Below are 26,368 nucleotides of genomic sequence, written 5' to 3' on the forward strand. Positions count from 1 at the left end.
TATTAATTCTTTACCGGTTGCATAGTTTGCAAATATTTTTCCCATTCTGTCAGTTGCCTCTTCACTTTCCTGACTGTTTCTTTTGAAGTACAGAAACTTTTCTACTTGATGTAATCCCAATTGTTAATTTTGGCTTTGACTGTATGTGCTTCCGGGGTATTTTCCAAGAAGTCTTTGCCGGTACCTATGTCTTGCCGGGTTTCTCCAATGTTCTTTAATAATTTGATGGTGTTGGGTCATAGATTTAGATCTTTAATCCATGTTGAGTGGAGTTTTGTGTAAGGTGTAAGGTAAGGTAGGGGTCTTACTTCATGCTTCTGCATGTGGAAATCCAGTTTTCCCAGAACCATTTGTTGGATAGACTGTCCTTCCTCCAGGAATTGGTTTTACAACCTTGATCAAATATAAGTTGGCTGTAGATGTTTGGATTGATTTCTGGTGTTTCTATTCTGTTCCATTGGTCTATCCATCTGTTTCTGTACCAGTACCATGCTGTTTTGATAACAACTGCCCTGTAGTATGTCCTGAAATCTGGTATTCTGATGCCTCCAGCTCTGTTTCTGTTGTACAAGATTGCTTTAGCTATACGAGGTCTCCTGTGCCTCCACCTGAATTTCAGCATCATTTTTTCCAGATCTGAGAAGAATGTCTTTGGTATTTTGATTGGTATTGCATTGAATCTATAAATCGCTTTTGGGAGAATGGACATTTTGATGATATTGATACTTCCAATTAATGAGCATGGAATATTTTTTCCATTTTTTGGTATCCTCTTCTATTTCTTTCTTTAAGGTTTTGTAATTGTCATCGTAGAGATCTTTAACCTCCTTGGTTAAGTTTATTCCAAGATATTTGATTATTTTTGTAGCTATTGTGAATGGGATTGATCTTTGCAGTTCTTTCGCAGCCGTGGCATTGCCTGTGTATACAAAGGCTGTTGATTTTTGTGCATTGATTTTATACCCTGCTACTTTGCCAAACTCTTCTATGAGTTCCAATAGTCTCTTACTAGAGTTCTTTGGATCCCCTAAATAAAGAATCATATCATCTGCAAAGAGGGATAGTTTGACTTCTTCCTTCCCAATTTGTATCCCTTTAATTTCTTTTTCTTGCCTAATGGCTCTGGCTAAAACTTCCAGAACTATATTGAATAGCAGTGGTGAGAGTAGGCATCTCTGTCTGGTACCAGATCTCAGTGGAAATGCTTCCAACTTTTCCCCATTCAATAGGATGTTGGCAGTGGTTTTTTCAGAAATTGTTTTGATTGTATTTGGAATGTTCCTTCTATACATAGTTTGCTTCGAGTTTTCATCATGAAAGGGTTTTGTATTTTATCAAATGCTTTCTTTGCATCTATTGAGATAATCATACAGTTTTTCTTTTACAGTTTGTTAATGTGGTGTATCACATTGATTGATTTGCAAACGTTGAACCATCCCTGCATACCAGGGATAAATCCCACTTGGTCTGGGTGGATGATCTTTCTGATGTGTTGTTGCATTCTATTGGCCAGAATTTTATTGAGAACTTTTGCGTCTATGTTCATCAGGGATATTGGTCTGTAATTCTCTTTCAATGCTGCATCTTTTTCAGGTTTAGGAATTAAGGTGATGCTGGCTTCATAGAAAGAATATGGGAAAATTCCCTCTTTTTCGATTATTCTGAATAGTTTGAGAAGAATTGGAGTTAGTTCTTCTTTAATGTCTGGTAGCATTCAGCAGTGAATCCATCTGGTCCAGGGCTTTTCTTTGTTGGGAGGGCATTTATTCCTGATTCAATTTCTGTCTCGATTATGGTTCTGTTTAGGTTTTCTATGTCTTCATGGTTCAATTTAGGTAGGTTGTATGTGTCCAGGAATCTATCCATTTCTGATAGGTTTCCCTGTTTGCTGGCATACAACTCTTTGTTTTTCTTTTCTCTTCTTCATACTATATGTTGAGCTCTTTATGTAACATAGAGTTAATCATATGTATATTAAGTAATTTGGAAAAGGATCCCAGTTAAAAATAAGAGGGGGAATAATAGAGGGAGTATGTAATCTATAACTGTAAAGCAGCATAGTTCTTCAAACTATCCTACAGACTTACTTCTAAGGGTACAGCCTAAAAACTTGTCATGGGACTCTAAATCCATTAAAATCAGTGATATAAATGTCATCTTAACTGTTAAAATTATCATATTAAATGTTTAGATATAGATAGGTTTAAGTGTAAAAAGTGATCATATAAATAATATCAAGTGTCCGGTAGTAATAATAGAATTAAAAAGCAAGGAAAGTCCAACATGGGAAGATGTCCACACACCGGACTCCTAGAATGACATTCACTGTAAATAACACTCTGACCTCAGAATCTACCCTTAAGGCTTCTTGGTCTGGCTGAAAGGCCTGTGAGAGCATTTCAGGAATGGAAAGCCAAGTCTATGGCAAAATATCCTACACGGAGGATCTCTGTGAGACCTCATTGGAAAGAAAGGGCCATCAAAGAAATATGTACTTTTCCCTGAAGGGAGGAGAGAACATCCACTTTGCTTATGGCTGTTTCCAAATACTGATGGAGTTTATGGTCACAAAAGGCTTCCATAGCCTTGGCAGCCAATGGCAAGAGCCTTGGATAATAACTGACGTCATAAATAAGAGTGTTAATTGTTAAAGGAACAACAAGAGTCACTGCACTTACTCCACATGTAGGACCTCCGTCCTTAATGAGTTGTAATATGAGAATCAACTGCCAATCTTGTTCTCAACCTGTACTCTATATGTTGTGTGTGTGGGTGGGTGGGTGGGTGCAAACTGTTGAAATCTGGAGTTGGTCCTCTGTGGGGAGCAATCCGGACTGGACTGAGTTACTGGAATTAAGACTTATTCTATGCATCTGCTCTCCCTCTGTGGGGAGCAACCTGGACTAGACTAAGTTACTGGAATTAAGACTTATTCTATGCATCTGCTTTCCCACAATATGGCGCTGAGAAGGGAAACAGCTTCTACACAGCTGCCTCCAGTTCAACCAATAAACTGTGGGACCTGCTCCTGATTGGTGGAGAGCAGCGTACTCGGCGTGTGGGCAGCCGAGTTAGGATTGGCGGAGGAGGACTATAAAGGAGGAGAGAGACGGCATGCACCAGGAACATCTATGGGGAACATCTAGCTGAAGGAACACCTGTGCAGCCCCCGAGAAGAGCCGGCGGTGTGCCGCTCCCCTGCGGAAGTGGGGAATGTGGCCAGGGGGAACTGCCCTTCCACGGAGGTGGAAGGGATAGTAGCCAACCCGGGAAGAACCAGCAGCAAACCCGGGGAGGGCCGAGCAGACGAAAGAACAGCGTAGGGTCCTGTGTCGTTCCTCCACGAAGAGGGGGAGCGACATAATGGTGCCGTGACTCGGATATGAAGCCTAGGCAGGGTTCAGTGTCGTTCCTCCACGAAGAGGGGGAGCGACAGTCCTCTGTATATAAAATCAAACTAAAATGAATCATAATGAAGGAGATGGGAGAGGGTGAGGGAGGTGGGATGGGAGTCGGGGTGGGAGGGTGGGTGTGGGGGAAAGAACCACTATATTCCTAAAGTTTTACTTATGAAAAAATGCATTCATTAAATAAAAACTTAAAAAATGAAACTAAACAAAAATGCCTTATGAGTGAGATTTCGGCCTGGCGCTGTGGCGTAGCAGGTAAAGCCACTGCCTGCAATGCTGGCATCCCATATGGACGCCGATTCGAGTCCTGGCTGCTCCACTTCTGATCCAGCTCCCTACTTATGACCTGGGAAAGCAGTAGAAGATGGTTCAAGTTCTTGGGCCCCTGCACCCACGAGGGAGACCTGGAAGAAGCTCCTGGCTCCTGGCTTCAGATTGGCACAGCTCGGCCATTGTAGCCAACTGGGGAGTGAACCAGCGGATGAAAGACCTCTCTCTCTCTCTCTCTCTCTCTCTCTCTCTCTGGCTCTCCTCTCTCTGTGTAACTCTGACTTTCAAATAAAATAAATGATTTAAAAAAAAATCAGCTGGGATATGAACCAGTGCCTATATGGGATTTGGCATCATAGGCAGAAGCTTAACCTACTATGCCACAGCTCCAGCCCTCTTTTTCCTCTTGCTTTTTTTTGTATCCTGCAAGTTTACCAACTTTTTTTATGAGTTCTAATAGTTTGTTAATGGAGTCTTGTTTCATTATATATCGAATCATGTCATTTGTAAACATGGATAATTTGACTTCCTCCTTCCCAATTTGTATCCCTTTAATTTCCTTTTATTGCCTGATGGCTCTAGCTAAAACTTCCAGGACTATATTGAATATCAATGCTGAAAGTGGGCATCCTTGTCTAGTTCTGGAAGTTAGTGGAAATGCTTCCAACTTTTCCCCATTCAATATGATGCTAGCTGTGGGTTTGTTGTATATTGCCTTGATTGTGTTGAGGAATGTTCCTTCTATACCCAATTTGCTTAAGGTTTTTATCTTTAAAGGATGTCTTATTTTCATGGTTTGTAAGGATTACTTCAGGGGCCAGCGCTGTAGCACAGTGGGTTAATGCCCTGGCCTGAAGCACCAACATACCATATGGGCGCTGGTTCTAGTCCTGACTGCTCCTCTTCCAATCCAGCTCTCTGCTATGGCCTGGGATAGCAGTAGAAGGTGGCTCAAGTCCTTGGGCCCCTACACCCATGTGGGAGACCCAGAGGAAGCTCCTGGCTCCTGGCTTTGGATCGGCGCAGCTCTGGCCATTGCAGCTATCTGGGGAGTGAGCCAGCGGATGGAAGACCTCTCTCTCTCTCTCTGCCTCTCCTCTCTCTGTGTAACTCTGACTTTCAAATAAATAAAATAAATATTTAAAAAAAAGAATTACTTCATGCTGATGGCTAGTTTATTCTAGACAGGAATGGAAATGATGGAATGTTTCAAATAAGTTTAAGAGGGTATGTGGAAGTCACAGAAAGTTATGAAAGAAAGAAATTTTGGATACAAAAGCTATTAATCTATTTCTCTTTGACATAGAATTAGAATCTGATCCTCTGTTAAAGCAATGAGTTAAAGTAATCTATTATGTTCTCTTCATGTCTCTGCTAAATTCTAATTGTTTAAAACAGCTAAGTTTTTTAAGAGCTATGGGTTATTTAAATACGTGCTTATTTTCAAACATTTGAATAATCACCTTGTAACAATGATCAAATTTGGTCTATACTATGTCATGATATTAAGGAATCTTATTTCAACCAGATATTTTGGATTTTGAGCCTTCTTGGCATCCTTGAAAGTCATTCAAAAAATCAAAATTCCAAAAATTTGGACTTTGACAATTTCCAGATGGGTCCTGGAAATTTGTCAGACACATGTCTCTCATCTTGTAGAGACACCAACTAATCAGGCTATTTGGATTATATTAGAAGTACTGTCAAGATGTGAAGTAGTGCTAAATTTTAAGTTTTTATAATATAAAATGCTGGAGGGTGCCAAGATGGCGGAATAGGGAGGGAGCTTGCTGATAGTCCAGGAAAAGGTAGTTTAATAAAAGTAGAGGTGCTGTAGTCTCAGGGAAGAGTTAGGGAAAAAACTGCAGAGGAAACTCTTCTGGAATTAGAAGGACACAGTGGACCTACGTGGAGGGCATGGGTGCCCAAAGCTTGGGAGCCCAGCTGCCAAGAGAGTCTCCACTCCTGTGCTGGAAAGGGAGGTGAGGCAAAACTGCAGTAGCCCGAGACACTGGCAGAAAAGCGGCAGGAAGAGCCTAGAGGGAACGAGGCTTGAAGCCACGTGGGGGAAAGTACACCAGCCTAACTAGAGGAGAGAAAAAAAATAAAAGGGACCTGTACGGACACAATTCTCTCTCTCCACTCACCTTACAAATGCAAGCAAGACAATAGAGCAGGTGCCATTTTGGACATATGTAACAGCTGCACCAGCTCGGGGCTGTGCCCACCCTCAGCCAAGCAGAAAAATCTGACTCTGGTGGGGAGAAATAACAGGAGACTAAGACCTAGTGAATGTGTGGAGCTTATGAACCGGGATTCTGAAAAAGAAAAAAAACCTGCTACCAGAACATGCCTGTGACTACAGACTTCTAGTTTAGGCCACCAAAATTAGAGATGGGACTTGAGCACACCCTTGACTTGCATCCTCTGATCTGCTTTAACAAAAACCAGGAGGAAAAGAAAGCTAGGCATCAGAAGCAATGTAAAGATAGGTGGCAGACCTATTAAATGTAGCTCTGTACAATGATCTGCCATCAAGGAGACCCAACAGGCCAGTCCACTGCATTGGTTTTTGACATGGAAATCCAGGGCTTCAGCGGAAGTCAGGTCAGCTTATGAAGAGCCCTGGCAGCTCTGCCAACCAAGAGTTGGATCACTGGAAATGGAACTGCCCTGGAGTCGAGGGGCGCCCAGGTCAGGGCCAGAGATCTTGCTGGCTCCAAGCTGAAGAGCCCTTCACTCAGCCCAGCCTCCAAAGTAACCACTGCTGTGAAGAAGACAGCCAAGTAGGGTCAGCAACATTGCAGGCAAAACTGTAAATTTCCTGTTAGAGATGCTACCTTCCTTTACCTGGCCAGCTCTCCTCCCAGGTCAGCTAGGTAATGGAAATCAACAGGGTGCCGGGGGCGGAGCCAAGATGGCGGAATAGTGAGGGTGCGCACATAGTCCGGGAAAATTTAGTTTAATAAAAGCGGAGTTACGGTAGCCTCAGAAAAAGGATCAGCAAAAAATTGCAGAGGAAACTCTTCCGGAGCTATTTGCTGTGAGTCAAAGGACCTACTGGGAGAGCAGGGTCGCCCACTACGCGGAAGCCGAACCGCGGGAGCCGCAGAGTCTGAGCGCCAGTGCGGGAAGGGGAGTCTATGTGACAAAGAAACCAGCGGGGAGAGGAGAGACGCCCAGGGCTCCGAGTCCACACATCGGCGCTGGAAGCGGAGGTGAGCTCAGTAACCGGAGACATTGGCGGGGAAATGGCAGACAGAATTTTAGAGGGACGCAGGTTTTGAAGCGGGAAAGTCCAACAGACTACAGGAGAGAAGGAAAAATAAATAAATAAATAAATAAATAAATAAATAAAAAGGTGGGGGCATACTGGTACAGACAAGTTCCACTCTCCACCAACCTTGCAAAGGCTAGCAAGAGACAAAGAGCTGGGATATACATAATAAAAGGGGAGAGTTAAGACTACAATTCAGTAGCCTAGGCAACCCAGTGGGAGTCCCCAGGACTCTTTGGGTAGAAGCCAGCGAAGCTAAATACCATCCATTCTGCTCAGCCTTGCAGTATTACTTACCTCCTGAACAAAAAATAAAATAAAATAAAATAAATAAATGAATAAATAAATAAATAAATAAAGAGAGATTTACCACGCATAACCTGAGGGTGTCACCTTTGCACACCCTTAACCAGGAAGAACAAAGCAGAGCTCTCAGGCCACACCCATCTCAAGCCTCCAAGGCTCCTCCATCAGCAGGCAGTACACTTAACACGGACATAGTATAATAATAATAATAAAAAAAAAACTCACAGTGAGGGAAACAGAATTAACCATGCCAAGCAATAAACACAGAAATCAAGGGAACAAGATCAACGATGACATTATGATGCCTCCAAATAAACAAAACACCCCAAGCCAAGATTATGAAGATGATGAGATAGAAGAAATGCAAGATACGGCTTTCAAAAAATTTATGATAAGAACATTTAGAAGTTTTCAAAAGCAAATCATTGAACTACAGAAATCCTTATTGGACAGGATTGAGAATCTCTCTCGTGAAAATGAAATTTTAAGGAAGAATCAAAATGAAATGCAGAAACTAGTAAAGCAGGAAAGTGTGATAGTGAAGAGAAATCAAAATGAAATGAAGAGCTCAATAGATCAAATGACAAACACATTAGAGAGCTTTAAAAACAGAATGGGTGAAGCAGAAGAGAGAATATCAGACTTAGAAGATAGAGCACAGGAAAGAATACAGTCAAACCAAAGAAAAGAAGAGGAAATTAGAAATCTAAAAAATTGTTGGGAATCTACAGAATACTATTAAAAAAACCAACATTCGGGTTCTAGGAGTTCCTGAAGGCATGGAGAGAGAGAAAGGATTAGAAGGCCTTTTTAGTGAGAGAACTTTGAGGGTCTGGAGAAGGACAGAGACATCCTAGTACAGGAAGCTCATAGAACCCCTAATAAACATGACCAAAAGAGATCCTCACCACGACACGTTGTAATTAAACTCACCACAGTGAAACATAAAGAAAAGATCCTAAAATGTGCAAGAGAGAAACGTCAGATTACTCTCAGAGGATCTCCAACCAGACTCACAGCTGACTTCTCATCAGAAACACTACAGGCTAGGAGGGAATGGCGAGACATAGCCCAGGTACTAAGAGAGAAAAATTGCCAGCCCAGATTAGTATATCCTGCAAAGCTCTCATTTGTGAATGAAGGTGAAATAAAGACCTTTCATAGCAAACAAAAATTGAAAGACTTTGTGGCCACTCGTCCGGCCCTGCAAAAGATACTTAAAGATGTGCTACACTCAGAAACACAGAAACACGGCCATCAATATGAAAGAAGGGAAAGGAAGAACACCTACTAGTAAAAGAGCATGGGAAGCTCAAAGCATATACTAGAAAATATCTCCGGGAAAATGGCAGGGCAAAGTCACTGCGTATCAATAGTCACATTAAACATTAATGGTCTAAATTCTTCAGTTAAAAGACACCGTTTGGCTGATTGGCTCAAAGAACACAACCCAACTATTTGTTGCCTACAAGAAACACATCTCTCAGCCGGCGCCGTGGCTCAATAGGCTAATCCTCCACCTTGCGGCGCCGGCACACCGGGTTCTAGTCCCGGTCGGGGCGCCGGATTCTGTCCCGGTTGCCCCTCTTCCAGGCCAGCTCTCTGCTATGGCCAGGGAGTGCAGTGGAGGATGGCCCAGGTGCTTGGGCCCTGCACCCCATGGGAGACCAGGAAAAGCACCTGGCTCCTGGCTCCTGCCAGGATCAGCGCGGTGCGCCGGCTGCAGCGGCGGCCATTGGAGGGTGAACCAGCGGCAAAGGAAGACCTTTCTCTCTCTGTCTCTCTCTCTCACTGTCCACTCTGCCTGTCAAAAAAAAAAAAAAAAAAAAAAAAAAAAAAAAGAAAAAAAAAAAGAAACACATCTCTCTAACAAAGATGCAAGCAGACTGAAAGTGAAAGGTTGGAAAAAGATATTCCATGCTAACAAAAACCAAAAAAAAGCAGGTGTAGCCATATTAATATCAGACAAAATAAACTTTAATACAAAAACTGTTAAGAGAGACAAAGAGGGGCACTATATAATGATTAAGGGTTAAATTCAACAGGGAGATATAACAATTATCAATGTATATGTACCTAATTACAGGGCACCGGTCTATTTAAAAGATATGTTAAGGGACTTAAAGGGAGACTTAGATTCCAATACAATAGTACTGGGGGACTTCAATACTCCACTCTCAGAAATAGATAGATCATCCAGACAGAAGATCAACAAGAAAACAGCAGATTTAATCGACACTATTGCCCAAATGGATCTAACAGATATCTACAGAACTTTCAATCCTACATCTAAAGATTTTACATTCTTCTCAGAAGTGCATGGAACCTTCTCTAGGATTGATCACATACTAGGTCATAAAGCAAGTCTCAGCAAATTTAAAAGAATTAGAATCATACCATGCAGCTTGTCAGACCACAGTGGAATGAAGCTGGAAATTAGCAACTCAGGAAACCCCAGAAAGTATGCAAACACATGGAGATTGAACAACATGCTCCTGAATGAACACTGGGTCATTCAAGAAATCAAAAGAGAAATCAGAAACTTTCTGGAAGTAAATGAGGATAACAACACAACATATCAAAACTTATGGGATACGGCAAAAGCAGTATTGAGAGGCAAGTTTATAGCAATAGGGGCCTATATCAAGAAATTGGAAAGGCACCAAATAAATGAGCTTTCAGCGCATCTCAAGGACCTAGAAAATTTGCAGCAAACCAGACCCAAATCTAGTAGGAGAAGAGAAATAATTAAAATCAGAGAAGAAATCAACAGGACTGAACAAAAAAAAAATTACAAAAAATCAGCCAAGCGAAGAGCTGGTTTTTTGAAAAAATAAACAAAATTGACACCCCATTGGCCCAACTAACTAAAAAAAGAAGAGAAAAGACCCAAATCAATAAAATCAGAGATGAAAAAGGAAACATAACAACAGACACCACAGAAATAAAAAGAATCATCAGAAATTACTACAAGGACTTGTATGCCAGCAAACAAGAAAATCTATCAGAAATGGATAGATTCCTGGACCCATGCAATCTACCTAAATTGAACCATGAAGACATAGAAAACCTAAATAGACCCATAACTGAGACAGAAATTGAAACAGTAATAAAGGCCCTCCCAACAAAGAAAAGCCCAGGACCAGATGGATTCACTGCTGAATTCTACCAGACATTTAAAGAAGAACTAATTCTAATTCTTCTCAAACTATTCAGAACAATCGAAAAAGATGGAATCCTCCCAAATTCTTTCTATGAAGCCAGCATCACCTTAATTCCTAAGCCAGAGAAAGATGCAGCATTGAAAGAGAATTACAGACCAATATCCCTGATGAACATAGACGCAAAAATCCTCAATAAAATTCTGGCCAATAGACTACAACAACACATCAGGAAAATCATCCACCCAGACCAAGTGGGATTTATCCCTGGTATGCAGGGATGGTTCAACATTCGCAAATCAATCAATGTGATACACCACATTAACAGACTGCAGAAGAAAAACCATAGGATTATCTCAATAGATGCAGAGAAAGCATTCGATAAGATTCAACACCCTTTCATGATGAAAACTCTAAGCAAATTGGGTATAGAAGGAACATTCCTCAATATAATCAAAGCAATTTATGAAAAGCCCACAGCCAGCATCCTATTGAATGGGGAAAAGTTGGAAGCATTTCCACTGAGATCTGGCACCAGACAGAGATGCCCACTCTCACCACTGCTATTTAACATAGTTCTGGAAGTTTTAGCCAGAGCCATCAGACAAGAAAAAGAAATTAAAGGAATACAAATTGAGAAGGAAGAAGTCAAACTATCCCTCTTTGCAGACGATATGATTCTTTACTTAGGGGATCCAAAGAACTCTAGTAAGAGACTATTGGAACTCATAGAAGAGTTTGGCAAAGTAGCAGGGTATAAAATCAATGCACAAAAATCAACAGCCTTTGTATACACAAGCAATGCCATGGCTGAGAAAGAACTGGAAAGATCAATCCCATTCACAATAGCTACAAAAACAATCAAATACCTTGGAATAAACTTAACCAAGGACGTTAAAGATCTCTACGATGAGAATTACAAAATCTTAAAGAAAGAAATAGAAGAGGATACCAAAAAATGGAAAAATCTTCCATGCTCATGGATTTGAAGAATCAACATCATCAAAATGTCCATTCTCCTTGATGTGAATGGAAGGGGAGAGGGAGTGGGAAAGGGGAGGGTTGTGGGTGGGAGGGACGGTATGGGGGGGAAGCCATTGTAATCCATAAGTCGTACTTTGGAAATTTATATTCATTAAATAAAAGTTAAAAAAAGTGTCCATTCTCCCAAAAGTAATTTATACATTCAATGCAATCCCAATGAGGATACCAAAGACATTCTTCTCAGATCTAAAAAAATGATGCTGAAATTCATATGGAGGCAAAAGAGACCTCGAATAGCTAAAGCAATCTTGTACAACAAAAACAAAGCCGGAGGCATCACAATACCAGATTTCAGGACATACTACATGGCAGTTGTAATCAAAACAGCATGGTACTGGTACAGAAACAGATGGATAGACCAATGGAACAGAATTGAAACACCTGAAATCAACCCAAACATCTACAGCCAACTTATATTTGATCAAGGATCTAAAACCAATTCCTGGAGCAAGGACAGTCTATTCAATAAATGGTGCTGGGAAAATTGGATTTTCACATGCTGAAGCATGAAGCAAGACCCCTACCTTACACCTTACACAAAAATCCACTCAACGTGGATTCAAGACCTAAATCTATGACCTGACACCATCAAGTAATTAGAGAACATTGGAGAAACCCTTCAAGATATTGGCACAGGCAAAGAGTTTCTGCAAAAGACCCGGGAGGCACAGGCAGTCAAAGCCAAAATCAACTATTGGGATTGCATCAAATTGAGAAGTTTCTGTACTGCAAAAGAAACAGTCAGGAGAGTGAAGAGGCAACCGACAGAATGGGAAAAAATATTTGCAAACTATGCAACAGATAAAGGGTTAATAACCAGAATCTACAAAGAGATCAAGAAACTCCACAAAAACAAAACAAACAACCCACTTAAGAGATGGGCCAAGGACCTCAATAGACATTTTTCAAAAGAGGAAATCCAAATGGCCAACAGACACATGAAAAAATGTTCAAGGTCACTAGCAATCAGGGAAATGCAAATCAAAACCACAATGAGGTTTCACCTCACCCCAGTTAGAATGGCTCACATACAGAAATCTACCAACAACAGATGCTGGCGAGGATGTGGGTGAAAAGGGACACTAACCCAATGTTGGTGGGAATGCAAACTGGTCAAGCCACTTTGGGAGTCAGTCTGGAGATTCCTCAGAAACCTGAATATAACCCTACCGTTCGACCCAGCCATCCCACTCCTTGGAATTTACCCAAAGGAATTTAAATTGGCAAACAAAAAAGCGGTCTGCACCCTAATGTTTATAGCAGCACAATTCACAATAGCCAAGACCTGGAACCAACCTAAATGCCCATCATCGGTAGACTGGATAAAGAAATTATGGGATATGTACTCTTTAGAATACTATACCGCAGTAAGAAACAACAAAATCCAGTCATTTGCAACAAAATGGAGGAATCTGGAACACATCATGCTAAGTGAAATAAGCCAGTCCCAAAGGGACAAATACCATATGTTCTCCCTGATTGGTGACAACTGACTGAACACCAAAAAGGAAACCTGTTGAAGTGAAATGGACACTATGAGAAACAGTGACTTGATCAGCATAGCCCTGACTGTTAATGAACAACTTAATACATTATCCCTCTTAGTAGTTTTTTTTGTCTGCTCTACTTAATATGACTGGTTTAATTCTGTAATTAATACACAGTTATTCTTAAGTGTTGAAATTTAACTGAAATGTGATCCCTGTTGAACATAAGAGTGGGAATAAGAGAGGGAAAAGATGTACAATTTGGGACATGCTCAGGCTGACTTGCCCCAAATGGTAGGGTTAGAAACATACCAGGGGACTCCAATTCCATCCCATCAAGGTGGCATGTACCAATGCCATCCCACTAGTCCAAGTGATCAACTTCAGTTCACAATTGATCATAATGAAAGGACTAAGAGTCAAAGGGAGCACATAAACAAGTCTAGTACCTGCTAATACTAACCGATAGAATAAATAAAGGGGAGAGTGATCCAACATGGGAAGCGAGATACTCAGCAGACTCATAGAATGGCAGATGTCCTAAACAGCACTCTGGCCTCAGAATCAGCCCTAAAGGCATTCTGATCTGGCTGAAAAGCCCATGAGAGTATTTCAGGCATGGAAAGCCAAAACACTCAGGCAAAAAAAAAAAAAAAAAAAAAAAAAAAAAACTAAATGAAAGATCTCTGTGAGTGAGATCCCAGTGGAAAGAACAGGTCTTCAAAGAAGGAGGTACCTTTCTCTGAAGGGAGGAGAGAACCTCCACTTTGACTATGACCTTGTCTAAACAAGATAAGAGTCAGAGAAGTCAAGGGGCTTCCATAGCCTTGGAAACTCATGACTGGAGCATGGGGAGATTACTGGGGCCATAAACAAGAGTGTCAATTGGTAAAGTCAACAACAGGAGTCACTGTGCACTTACTCCTCATGTAGGATCCCTGTCCTTAGCGTGCTGTACATTGAGACTTAATGCTATAACGAGTACTCAAACAGTATATTTCACTCTGTGTTTCTATGGGGGTGCAAACTGTTGAAAGCTTTACTTAATGTATACTAAACTGATCTTTTGTAAAAAAAAAAAAGAAGAAGAAGAAGAAATTATCAATTCCCAACTTGACTCTCACTGGGATTAAACATGACAATAGGTCTGATCTGATTTCATCATCGTTTAAAAAAATCATCTATTATTTTTCACTTTATGTTTCTGTGTGGGAGCAAACTGTTGAAATCTTTACTTAATGTATGCTAAACTGATCTTCTGTATATAAAGAGAATCGAAAATGAATCTTGATGTGAATGGAAGGGGAGAGGGAGTGGGAGAGGGGAGGGTTGCGGGTGGGAGGGACGTTATGGGGGGGAAGCCATTGTAATCCATAAGCTGTACTTTGGAAATTAATATTCATTAAATAAAAGTTAAAAAAAAAACAGGGTGCCTTCCCCAAGGAGATTCACATTTCCCTTAGGATGTACCCTATGTGAAGAGATAGCTGGGTCTGGGTCTCCTAACTGACAAGGCCTTAAAGCCCACCTGATTATTATCAGGCTCCTTCTGTCAGTTTCTATTTGGCTTAGACAGCACCTTTCTTAGGTCCTCTAACAATGACTCTGTTCTTTGTTCTAGACCCTGTCTAGCCCACTTGGGGCCTCATTCCTTTGTAATCATAGCCTCTTCTCTAACTTCAATGGCTCTACTCCTAAGAGGTGTGTGTATTGATGGACCTCTTCCCCACTTAATGTTGTATGATTGTTCAGAATTTCTCCATAGACAAACTCCTCTACCTGCAAAAGATGAGTGACCTTTCTCCCAATCTTCGTTAGGATAAGCTTTAAACCATATCCATCAAACAGTCCTCACAAGGGTCCAGAGCCCCCCCCCCCATTACCAAATGCTGCAACAGGGATATACTCGGCTCCCCACCCAGGAGACAGTGGCTTGAGACATCACCCCATGTAGGCGAAGAGTTCCTTGTCACCCCATGTTAGCAGGAAGTAGATCTAAAGACAGATCATCATCCCTACATCCCTCCTGGACACTGGGGAATAATGTAATCCCACACAACTCCTGATTTATAAAAAAAAAATGGTGGGGGGGATGTTAGGAAAATGGTGCAATCTTATCTATGGTGTGATCTACACCCTGACACCATACTAAGCTCTAGCCCCTGCCACCATTGCTGGAAGCCAGGTGGCCACAAGGCCCAACCACCAGTGTCAAGCTCCACCCGCATCCTAATGGAATTCACTGCTCCTACTTCCTGCCTGCCGCCCCCCCTCAGCGGCAAAGATTTAAAAGGACCTGTTCCTGAACACATGGCTATCTTTCTCTCTCTCTCTTCTGATCTATGTCTCTGTCTCTCTTACACTCTCCTTCTGTCTATTCCTTCTTCATCCCTTTCCTCCAGTCTGCTGTGTTTCCCCCAATAAACTCTTCCCCTAAAAAAAAAGAAAGGATGTTGTATTTTATCAAATGCTTGCGATAATCATATGGTTTTTATTCTTCAATTTGTTAATGTGATGTATCACATTGATTGATTTGCATATGTTGAACCATCTCTGCATATCAGGGATAAATCCCACTTGGTCTCAATGAATGATATTTCTGATGTGTTGTTGGATTCAATCATCTAATATTTGATAGAGAATTTTTGCATCTATGTTCATCAGAGATATTGGTCTACTCTTCTCTTTCTTTGTTCTGGTTTTGGAATTCAGGTAATGCTAGCCTCATAGAAGGAGTTTGGGAAGATACCCTCCCTGTTTTTATTCTTTTTTTTAAAGATTTTATTTTTTTTGAGAGGTAGAGTTATACAGAAAGAAGGAGAGACAGAGAGAAAGGCCTTCCAGATGCTGGTTCACTCTCCCAGATGGCCACAATGGCCGGAGCTGGGCTGAATCGAAGCCAGGAGCCAGAAGTTTCTTCCAGGTCTCTCAAATGGGTGCAGGGGCCCAAGCACTTGGGTCATCTTCCACTGCTTTCCCAGGCCACCAACAGAGAGTTGGATCAGAAGAGTGGTAGCTGGGACTTAAACCATCACCCACATGGGATGTTGGCACCACAGGTAGAGGATTAGCCTACTACACCACAGCGCCAGCCCTTCCTTTCAATTGTCTTTGATGGTTTGAGAAGAATTGGAATTAGTTCTCCTTTAACAGTCAGATAGAATTCAATACGTAAGGCATCTGGTCCTGGGCTTTTCTTCGTGGGAAGATCTTTATTAAAGATTCAATCTCATTTTTGTTGTTGGAGTATTTCATTTTTTTATGTCTTCATGACTCAATTTTAGTAGGTTGTTTGTGTCCAGGAATCTATCTATTTCTTCTTAAATTTCCAATTTGTTGGCACATAGCTGTTTGTAGTAATTCCTGATGATCTTGATATTTCCATGGTATCCATTGTTACATTGGGTTTTTCATCTCTGATTTTATTGATTTCAGTCTTTTTCCTCCTTTTTTTTTGCTTAGTTGGGCCTATATATATATATATATATATATATCAATTTTGTTTATTTTTCAAAAAAAACAGATCTTCATTTCACTGTTCTTTAGTGATTTTTGTTTCAATTGTGTTTATTTCTTCTCTAATTTTAATTATCTTTCCTCCTATTAATTTTGAGTTTGTTTTGCTGTTGTTTTTCTAGGTCCTTGAGATGCATCAATAGCTCATTTATTTGATACCTTTCCAATCTCTTGATGTAGGCACTAATTGCTATGGACTTCCCTCTTAACACTGCTTTTCCTGTATCCCCTAAGTTTTTATACGTTGTATTGTCATCTTCATTTGTTTCCAGGAATTTTTTGGGTTTTTTTTTTTATTTCTTCTATGACCCACTCTTCATTCAGGAGCATGTTGTTTAGTCTCCATGTGTTTGTACATTTTCTAGAGATTCTTAGGTTGTTCATTTCCAGCTTCATTTCATTGTGGTCAGAAAAGATACATGGTATGGTTTCATTTTTTTTTAATTTTCTGAGACTAGCTTTATAGCCTAGTATATGTTCTATCCTAGAGAAAGTTATATGCACTGATGAGAAGAATGTGTAGGATGAAAGGTTCTGTAGCTATCTATTAGGTCCATTTGGTCCATAGTGTAGATTAGCTTTGTTGTTCTGTTGTTTCTTTGTTGATATTCTGTCTAGTTGATCTATTGATTAACGTGGGGTGTTGAAGTCCCCCATTACTATTGTATTGGAGTCTATATCTCCTTTAGATCCATTAGCATTTCTTTTAAATAGCCAAGATCCCTGGCATTGGGCACATATACGTTTATTATAGTCACATCTTCTGGTTTAATTGATCCCTTAATCATTATATAATACCTTTGTTTGTTCCTTTGAACAGTTCTTGTGTTAAAGTATATTTTGTCTGATATTTGCATGGCTACTCCTGCTTGTTTTTGCTTCTCGTTGGTATGGAATAGCTTTTTCCATCCTTTCACTTACAGTCTGTGAATATTGTTGTTGGGAAGGTGTGCTTACTGTAGGCAGCAAAGAGATGGGTCTTGTTTTTTAATCCATTCAGCCAGTCTGTGTCTTTTGATTGGGGAATTTAGGCCATTTACATTCAAGACAACTATTGATAAGTAATGACTTGGCCCTGCCATTTTTCATAAATATTGTTTGCTTTGGATTTCCTTTGTAGTTTTGCTAGGATATGTTCTGGTTTCACATTCTTTCATATTGATGACTATGCTTCTGTGTGTAGCACATCCATAAACATCATTTGTAATGCTGGACGAATGGTGACAAATTCTTTCAATTTCTGTTTGTTGTGGAAGGTCTTTATCTCACCTTCATTCGTAAGAGAGAACTTTGCAGGGAACAGTATTCTTGGTTGACAGTTTCTTTTTCTTTTAAGCCTTGGTCTATGTTTTTCTGTTCTCCCCTAGCCTGTAGGGTTTCTGAGGAGAAATTAACTGTCAGTCTAATTGGAGATCTTCTGAAAGTAATCTGGTGTCTCTTTCATGCACATTTTAGAATCTTTTATTTATGTTTTTTGTTGAAATTTTGACTACAGGGGCTGGTGCTGTGGTGTAGTAGGATAAGCCTCCACCTGCAGTGCCGGCATCCCATATGGGCACTGGTCCAATTCCTGGCTGCTCCTCTTCCACTATAGCTCTCTTCTAATAGCCTGGCAAAGCAGTGAAAGGTGACCCAAGCACTTGGGTCCCTTCATTCATGTGGGAGACCTGGAAGAAGCTCATGGAGCCTGGCTTTAGATCATCCTAGCTCTGGCCATTGTGGCCATTTCAGGATTGAACCAGTGGAAGGAAAACCTTTCTCTCTGTCTCCTCTCCCTCTCACTGTCTGTAACTCTATCTCTCAAATAAATAAATAAAATATTGAAGAAGAAGAAGAAGAAGAAGAGCAGCAGCAGTGACAGCTGGGACTCAAATTGGTTCCCATATAGGATACTGGCTGGCATTGCAGACAGGGGCCTAACTCATTATACTACAATGCCAGAACCCTTTCTCTTGATTTTTAAGAATCTTTGTATATCAGGAATCTTTATTTTGATATATGTTGCAAGTTTTCTCTCAGTTTGTCACTTGGGATTTTTTAATTGTTCCTGATTCTCCTATTATGTAAAAGTTAATTTTATATTTATGTAGCAAAATTGATGAATATTTATTTTCTTGTATTTGGATTTTGGTTAGAATGCCTTTACTTATCTGTATGTTAATGTAACTTGCATGATTCCTTCTATTACTTACGTGGTATTATATATTGCCAAATATGGAATTAATAAGCTGACATCTAGGTCTGAGGAAATTCATAATGGAGTACAGGGAGACAACAGGATAGAAATATTAAAGTGAGCCTAAAGGACATGGGAGAGAGAGAATGAGCATGTCTGACATAAGAGTAATTAGGAAAAAAGGAAAAAAAGAGCAATTAGGATTCCAGAATAATATTACATAGGAAAAAAGGAAAGGTAGTATTGAGAGAGATAATGGCAGAGAATTTTCCAAAAAATTTCAAAAGTATTGAAAGATAGCATTTATCTTATCAAGTAATCCCAATGTATCCCAAGCAACATAAATTAAAATAAATCTGCACTTCCATATTGAAAGAGAAAATAACCAGAGAAGCTGAAAAGACAAAATAGAATCCTACAATGAAACTGAAATTAAACTACTGACTTCTCAGAAGTAATAATTCAAGTCAAGAGAAAATGAAATATCATTTTCCATGTACTGAGAGGAAACAATTGACAATCTGGAATTTATACACAACTGGTACTACCTTTCTATATTGAGAGTTAAACGGAGACATTTCAAATAAATTGAGAGAAAGTCTATCATCAATAGACTATCAACACAGAAAATTCAAAGTATTTAATCTTAGAAGGAAAGTAATCCCAGATGGAATATCTGAAATGCAAAAACAATGGTGAGCAAAGATATTGGTAAATACGTGAAAAAAATAGATAAAAATAAACATTGGCCATATAAAATAATAATAATAATATCTAGCAAACAACTAAAATACTAGATAAAGTAAAACATAAGTAGGAAATGATCAGAGTTAACATGTTCTAAGATTTTTATTTTGTTCTGGAGGAAGACAAATATATTGGTTAATTTTAGAAATTGTTATGTATTCTTAAATGAATATTCATACAGCTGTGCACAGAGAGATTAATACCTAAACATATAATGATTTATTATAATCTGAAAGTAAGAAGATAGCTGACTTTAACAGCTAGAATTAAGTTCAGCCCCATATAACAGAAAATCCAGCTTACGATTTTTTTAAAGACAGACACTTTTGAGTATTGTAAAATAAAACTCACACTCTCTTTTTTGGAATTTATTTATTTATTTTGAAAGTCTGTGTTAGAGAGAGAAAGAGAGGAAATTTTACATCTGCTGGTTCACTCCTTAGATGATCACAATGGCCAGGACTGGGCCAGGTCGAAGCCAGGAGCCAGGAACTTCAGCCTGGTTTCCTATGTGGGTGACAGGGTCCCAAACATCTTCTGCTGCTCTTCCCAGGCCATTAACAGGAAACTGTATTGGAAGTGTAGCAGCCAGGACATGAACCAGAGCCTATATGGAATGCCAGCCTTGCATGCAGCAGTTTTACCTGCTACATCACAATGTCAGTCCAGACTCTTGCTTAATCATACAAGCATGGGACTTCCATCTTTCAAGTCACTTTATGATCCAAATTGCTGCTGGAACTCCAATCATCATATCTGCCTAAAATTTAGGAAATATTAGGGACAGCAGTAAGGCAGAAGGCAAAAGGGGTAAGTCAGAGAAGCTAGCTTCTTTAAGGGACCTTACCCGAAGTCCCACACAACCCTCCCATTGTGTATTACTGTCCATATTAGTCACTTAACCATAATAAGCTGCAAGAAAGACTAGCTAAAATTTGGGATGCTAAAACAAAGAAAGAAGAGAATATGGATATTTGATAAGCAACTAGTATTCTCTGATACAAAGAAACACTAGAAAATGAACTAAGGCAATTTTCAGTCTTCTGAAAATTTCATTTTCTGCTAAATCATTGCAATCATTTCTGCTAAATGATTGAAAAACTTTGAAAAGATGCACAAGCACACCGACTGTCAGTAAAAATGCAAATTCTTAATGAGGCATTATTTTTGCCACATAAGAAAAATTAATGGGATCAATAATATGATTTTCTGGCATAGTTGTACAGAAAATGATATGTATTGCTGATAGGAATGTAAATTATGACTGTCTTTTGAAAAAAATTTGGAAACATTCATTAAAATTTACATATATATATATATACACACACACCTTTATTCATGTACTCCACTCTTGGAAAACTAGCCAATCAAAACATTAGTACAAAATATAAGCATACATATATTTATATCAGCATCATTCACATTGGAAAATTATAAAATTGGAACTAAATGTTTATCAATAGAAGAATGAATGAATTATGATATACTCACCACCATCAAATACTATGTGTCCACATTAAAGAATGAAAAAAATTTCTTATCAGATGACTTGAGAAGGACTTTTAGGAAGTACTGAAAAGAAAGACACAGAAAACTATTTTTAATATTAACCCATTTTACATGAGTCTATGCTCACATACTAGTATATATATATAGCTATTTGCATATTATATAAGCATGAAGAAAGGCATGTAGAAATACACAGTATTGAGGCTGGCGCTGTGGTGCAGCGGGTTAATGCCCTGGCCTGAAGCGCCGGCTTCCCATAAGGGCGCCAGTTCAAGACCCGGATGCTCCACTTCCAATCCAGCTCTCTACTATGGCCTGGGAAAGAAGTCTAAGATGGCCCAAGTCCTTGGGCCCCTGCACCCATGTGGGAGACCTGGAAGAAGCTCCTGGCTCCTGGCTTCAGATCTGCCCAGTTCCAGACGTTGCAGCCAATTGGGGAGTGAACCATCGGATGAAAGACCTCTCTCTCTCTTTCTCTCTCTCTCTCTGCCTCTCCTCTCTCTGTGTAACTCTGACTTTAAAATAAATAAATAAATCTTTAAAAAGAAATACATAGTATTTTGTGACATGGATTCTCAGATGAGGAGCAATGTTGAGAAGAATAGGAGTGTGAAGCCAAAACATGCAAACAAATTTAAAAGATCACACTTGAAAAAGAAAAATTAGTATATTATCACATATAAGAGTACTTCAAGAAGTTTAAGGAAAATGGAATTAAAAGATAAGTTTATTTTGATACAAAAGCATTTTAATTCACATATACTTTTTTATTATATACATTTTCATGAACTTTTTAAAGACACCTCATATGCATGGATTTCAAATTTTTGCACCAAGATGAACTTATCTTTTGATTCCATTTCCTTGAACTTTTTGAAGAAATTTGTATATCTGTTTATTAAATAATAGTAAGTCTCACCATAGAAATCGTATCTTGAGATCAAATCTCCCTCTCCTTTGAGGTGGTTACTTGTTTCTATCTTATTAGGGAGGAAAAGGGGGATGAGTAAGTGTATATTTCCTTCCACCTGATGGCAACAAGTCACAGACTTAAGATAGGAGACCATGTACTACAGGTGGGATTCCAAATTAGAGCAGATTCAGCAAGCAGACTGTTGTAAAGATACACTTGAACTGTTTATTAAACTAGGTCATTATTAAATGAAATCTTCTGAAGAGCTTTTTAACATGAAATTTTTCACAATAATCCCAATTAAACTCTAGTTTGGGGCTTCTTTTGTTTGTTTGTTTGTTTGAAAAGCAGAGAGAGAGAGGAATCTTCCATCCAGTGGTTCACTCTACAAACGGCTGCAATGGTAGGGTGTAGGCCCAGTCCAAAGCCAGGAATCAGGAGCTCCATCCGGGTCTCCCAGATGAGTGCAGGGGCTCAAGGACTTGGGTCATCCTCTATTGCTTTCTCAGGCACACTAGCAGGGAGCTGTATCGGAAGTGGAGCAGCCAGGACTAGAACTGACACCTATATGGGATGCCGGCACAGGAGGCAGAGGCTCAACCCTCTATGCCACAGTGCCAGCCAGTTTGGGGCTTCTTAACTCATTCCTACCTGAGATTAGAATTGAACATACAGAGAAGGTTTCAGCTTTGTGTGTGAATCATGCGTTTTTAAAACAGATGTCTCGCTCCATCCCATTTTTTTTTTAATTTCTCTCTGCCTTCTTCAGGGCTGCTGCTATTTTCCCTCATGGTAGCAAGATGGTTGCAGCTTCCCTTCTCACAGGGAAGCTTCTCAAACAGGAAGAAAGAGGACTGGGGCACAATCTGGGAGGAACAGCTTTCCCAGATACTTCTAGCAGTTCCTCCCCCCATTCCCCCGTACCTCTGCCCCAGGTTTCTAGCCAGAGCTGGGTCACAAGACTGATCACCCAAGGAGGGAATGAAGCTAACTATATACTTGGGCCAGGAGGACATATAAACAAATGAAAACCTGGGAGTTAGCAACAAAGGGAAGGGGAACAGCTCTTAGATGGGCTATCAATAGTGCCTGCCATAAACAGAGGGGATACTTTCAAGAGCAAAAGAACAAGTCTGGTTGTTGTAATCAAGAAGGAATTTTTTGCAAAGAAAGTATAACGTGAGTCTAGAGGAAACAGGCAGGAAAGAAGAGAAAACACAATAATGCTTTTAGCCAGGACAGCCTGGTATGGATTTCTCATCACTGTGGAAGAATTCTGGTGCTTCGTTCAAGACTGTGTCACTCATTCGATTGAACTCTTGGCAGAAGTGCAGTAGTGGCTCCTGCTGGAATTCAGGCCTATGATCTGGATACCTTGAAGAAGCTGGACTGGGGAGGAGTATGGCCAGCAGCTGTTTCTCCCATGGGTCTTCACTGGGTACAGAGAGGCTATTCAGCCACTGGGTACATCTCCAGTGATATGGGCATGGACTGAGTTGGTGAAGCACAAAGGTGGTCTTAGATTGTGCAAGTTCTAATGTAATGAGGCCAAACCCCTGATTGCCCACACCACCATCAGAATCTCCAAGTGTCCAATCCCTCTCTGAACTGATTTACAGAGAGGAGAAGCAACTATTAATGACAGATTCTTTTTTTTTCCAAAGAAATCTTTTGTTTAAGGAACACAAACTTCACGCATTTCATAAGTACAACTTTAGGAATATAGTGATTCTTTCAACGTGCTTGCCCTCCCACCCACACTCCCACTCCTCTTCTTCCACCCTCTTCTATTCCCAATCCTATTTGATACTAAGATCTATTTTTAATTAACTTTACACATAGAATATTAAGTCTATAGGAAGTAAAGAGTTCAACAATTTGTATGGAAAAAAAACTTTCTCAACATAAAAGACAAGGGCTTTTCTTCATTTTTAGCTTTTATTTAATGAATATAAATCTCCATAGTACAGCTTACGGATTACATCGGCTTCCCCCTCCCCATAACTTCCCTCCCACCCGCAACCCTCCCCTGTCCCGATCCCTCTCCCCTTCCATTCACATCAAGATTCATTTTCAATTTTCTATATATACAGAAGATCAGTTTAGTATTCATTAAGTAAAGATTTCAACAGTTTTCACCCACATAGAAACAAAAAGTGAAAAATACTATTTGAGTACTCATTATAGCATTAAATCTCAATGTACAGCACCTTAAGGACAGAGATCCTACATGAGGAGTAAGTGCACAGTGACTCCTGTTGTTGACTTAACAAATTGACACTCTTGTTTATGACATCAGTAAACACCCTAGGCTCTAGTCATGAGTTGCCAAAGCTATGGAAGCCTTTTGAGTTCACCGACTCTGATCATATTTAGGCAAGGCCATAGTCAGAGTGGAAGTTCTCTCCTCCCTTCAAAGAAAGGTACCTCCTTCTTTGATGACCTGTTCTTTCCACTGGGATCTCACTCGCGGAGATCTTTCATTTAGGTCATTTTTTTTGCCAGAGTGTCTTGGCTTTACATGCCTAAAATACTCTCATGGGCTCTTCAGCGGGATCTGAATGCCTTAAGGGCTGATTCTGAGGCTAGAGTGCTGTCTAGGACATCTGCCATTCTATGAGCCTGCTGTGTATCTCGCTTCCCATGTTGGATCGTTTTCTCGTTTTTTAGTCTATCAGTTAGTATTTGCAGACACTAGTCTTGTTTATGTGATCCCTTTGGCTCTTAGTCCTATCATTATGATCAATTGTGAACAGAAATTGATCACTAGGACTAGTGAGATGGCATTGGTACATGCCACCTTGATGGGATTGAATTGGAATCCCCTAAACGAGATACACAGCAGACTCATAGAATGGCGGATGTCCTAAACAGCACTCTGGCCTCAGAATCAGCCCTAAAGGCATTCGGATCCGGCTGAAAAGCCCATGAGAGTATTTCAGGCATGGAAACCAAGACACTCTGGCAAAAAAAAAAAAAGGACCTAAATGTAAGATCTCCACGAGTGAGATCCCAGTGGAAAGAACAGGTCTTCAAAGAAGGAGGTACCTTTCTCTGAAGGGAGGAGAGAACTTCCACTTTGACCATGGCCTTGTCTAAATATGATCAGAGTCGGTGAACTCAAAAGGCTTCCATAGCCTTGGAAACTCATGACTGGAGCATAGGGAGATTACTGATGCCATAAACAAGAGTGTCAATTTGTTAAGTCAACAACAGGAGTCACTGTGCACTTACTCCTCATGTAGGATCTCTGTCCTTAATGTGCTGTACACTGAGATTTAATGCTATAACGAGTACTCAAACAGTATTTTTCACTTTTTGTTTCTATGTGGGTGAAAACTGTTGAAATCTTTACTTAATGAATACTAAACTGATCTTCTGTATATATAGAAAATTGAAAATGAATCTTGATGTGAATTGAAGGGGAGAGTTAGCGGGAAAGGGGAGGGTTGCAGGTGGGAGGGAAGTCATTGGAGGGGGAAGCCAATGTAATGCATAAGCTGTACTATGGAAATCTATATTCACTAAATAAAACTTAAAAAAAAAGATGCCATCTGGGAGTCCAGCACCATTTTGTAGCCAGTGAAGCTGCTGCCCACGATGCTGGCATCCCATGTAAGAGCGCTAGTTTGAGTCCTGGCTGCTCCACTTCCAATCCAGCTCCCTGCTAACGCTCCTGGGAAGGCAATGGATGATGGCCCAAGTGCTTGGGCCCCTGCACCCACGTGGGAGACCTGGATTAAGCTCCTGGCTCCATTTCAGTCATTTAGGGAATAAACCTGTAGGTGGAAGATATCCCCCCCACCCCAGCTCTTTCAAATAAATCTTAAAACAAACAAAAAAGCTGCCAATTGGGATGCCAACGACTTGTATCAGAGTACCTGGGTTTGAGTCCTGGCTCTGTTGTTGATTCCAGCTTCCTGTTACTGCATGCCCTGGGGGGCAGCAGGTGACAACACAAGTAATTGATGGCTCAAATAGTTGGGTCCCTGTCACCCACAAGGAAGACCTAGATTGAGTTTCTGGCTACTGGTTATTTTTTTTTACATTTTTCAATAGAAAACTTTAATAAATACAAATTTCAAAATTAAAAAAAAAAATGAATTGGAATCCCCTGGTATGTTTCTAACTCCACCGTTTGGGGCAAGTCAGCTTGAGCATGTCCCAAATTGCACATCTCTTCCCTCTCTTACTCCCACTCTTATATTTAACAGCGATCACTTTTCAGTGAAGTTTCAACACTTATGAATAACTGTGTATTGATTATAGTATTCAACCAAAAGTATTAAGTAGAACAAACAAAAAAAATACTAACAGGGATAACATATTAAGTTGCTCATCAACAGTCAGGGTAAGGGCTGATCAAGTCATCATTTCTCATAGTGTTCATCTCATTTTAACAGGTTTCCTTTTTGCTGCTCATAGTTGTCACCAATCAGGGAAACATATGATATTTGTCCCTTTGGAACCGGCTTATTTCACTCAGCATAATGTTTGCCAAATTCCTAACAGGGATCACTTTTCAGTTAAAATTTAAACACCTAAGAATAAT

The 26,368-nt window shown here is 40.1% G+C and overlaps 1 long non-coding RNA gene across 1 annotated transcript in view; it reads right to left on the minus strand.

Moving 5' to 3' along the window:
- Nucleotides 1-19,751: 19,751 nt before the first annotated feature.
- The window catches only part of LOC103345407 (uncharacterized), a 45,242-nt gene continuing 38,625 nt past the window's right edge, over nucleotides 19,752-26,368 (minus strand). The window contains exons 3-4 of the long non-coding RNA XR_007915614.2: nucleotides 20,886-20,966; nucleotides 19,752-20,154 (exon numbers count right to left, since the gene is read on the minus strand). This is a non-coding gene — a long non-coding RNA (uncharacterized LOC103345407). The remainder of the gene's footprint in view (nucleotides 20,155-20,885; nucleotides 20,967-26,368) is intronic.

The sequence above is a fragment of the Oryctolagus cuniculus genome, chromosome X (assembly GCF_051225735.1).
Source record: "Oryctolagus cuniculus isolate XC-2025 breed Fujian yellow rabbit chromosome X, ASM5122573v1, whole genome shotgun sequence".
Taxonomy (NCBI): domain Eukaryota; kingdom Metazoa; phylum Chordata; class Mammalia; order Lagomorpha; family Leporidae; genus Oryctolagus; species Oryctolagus cuniculus.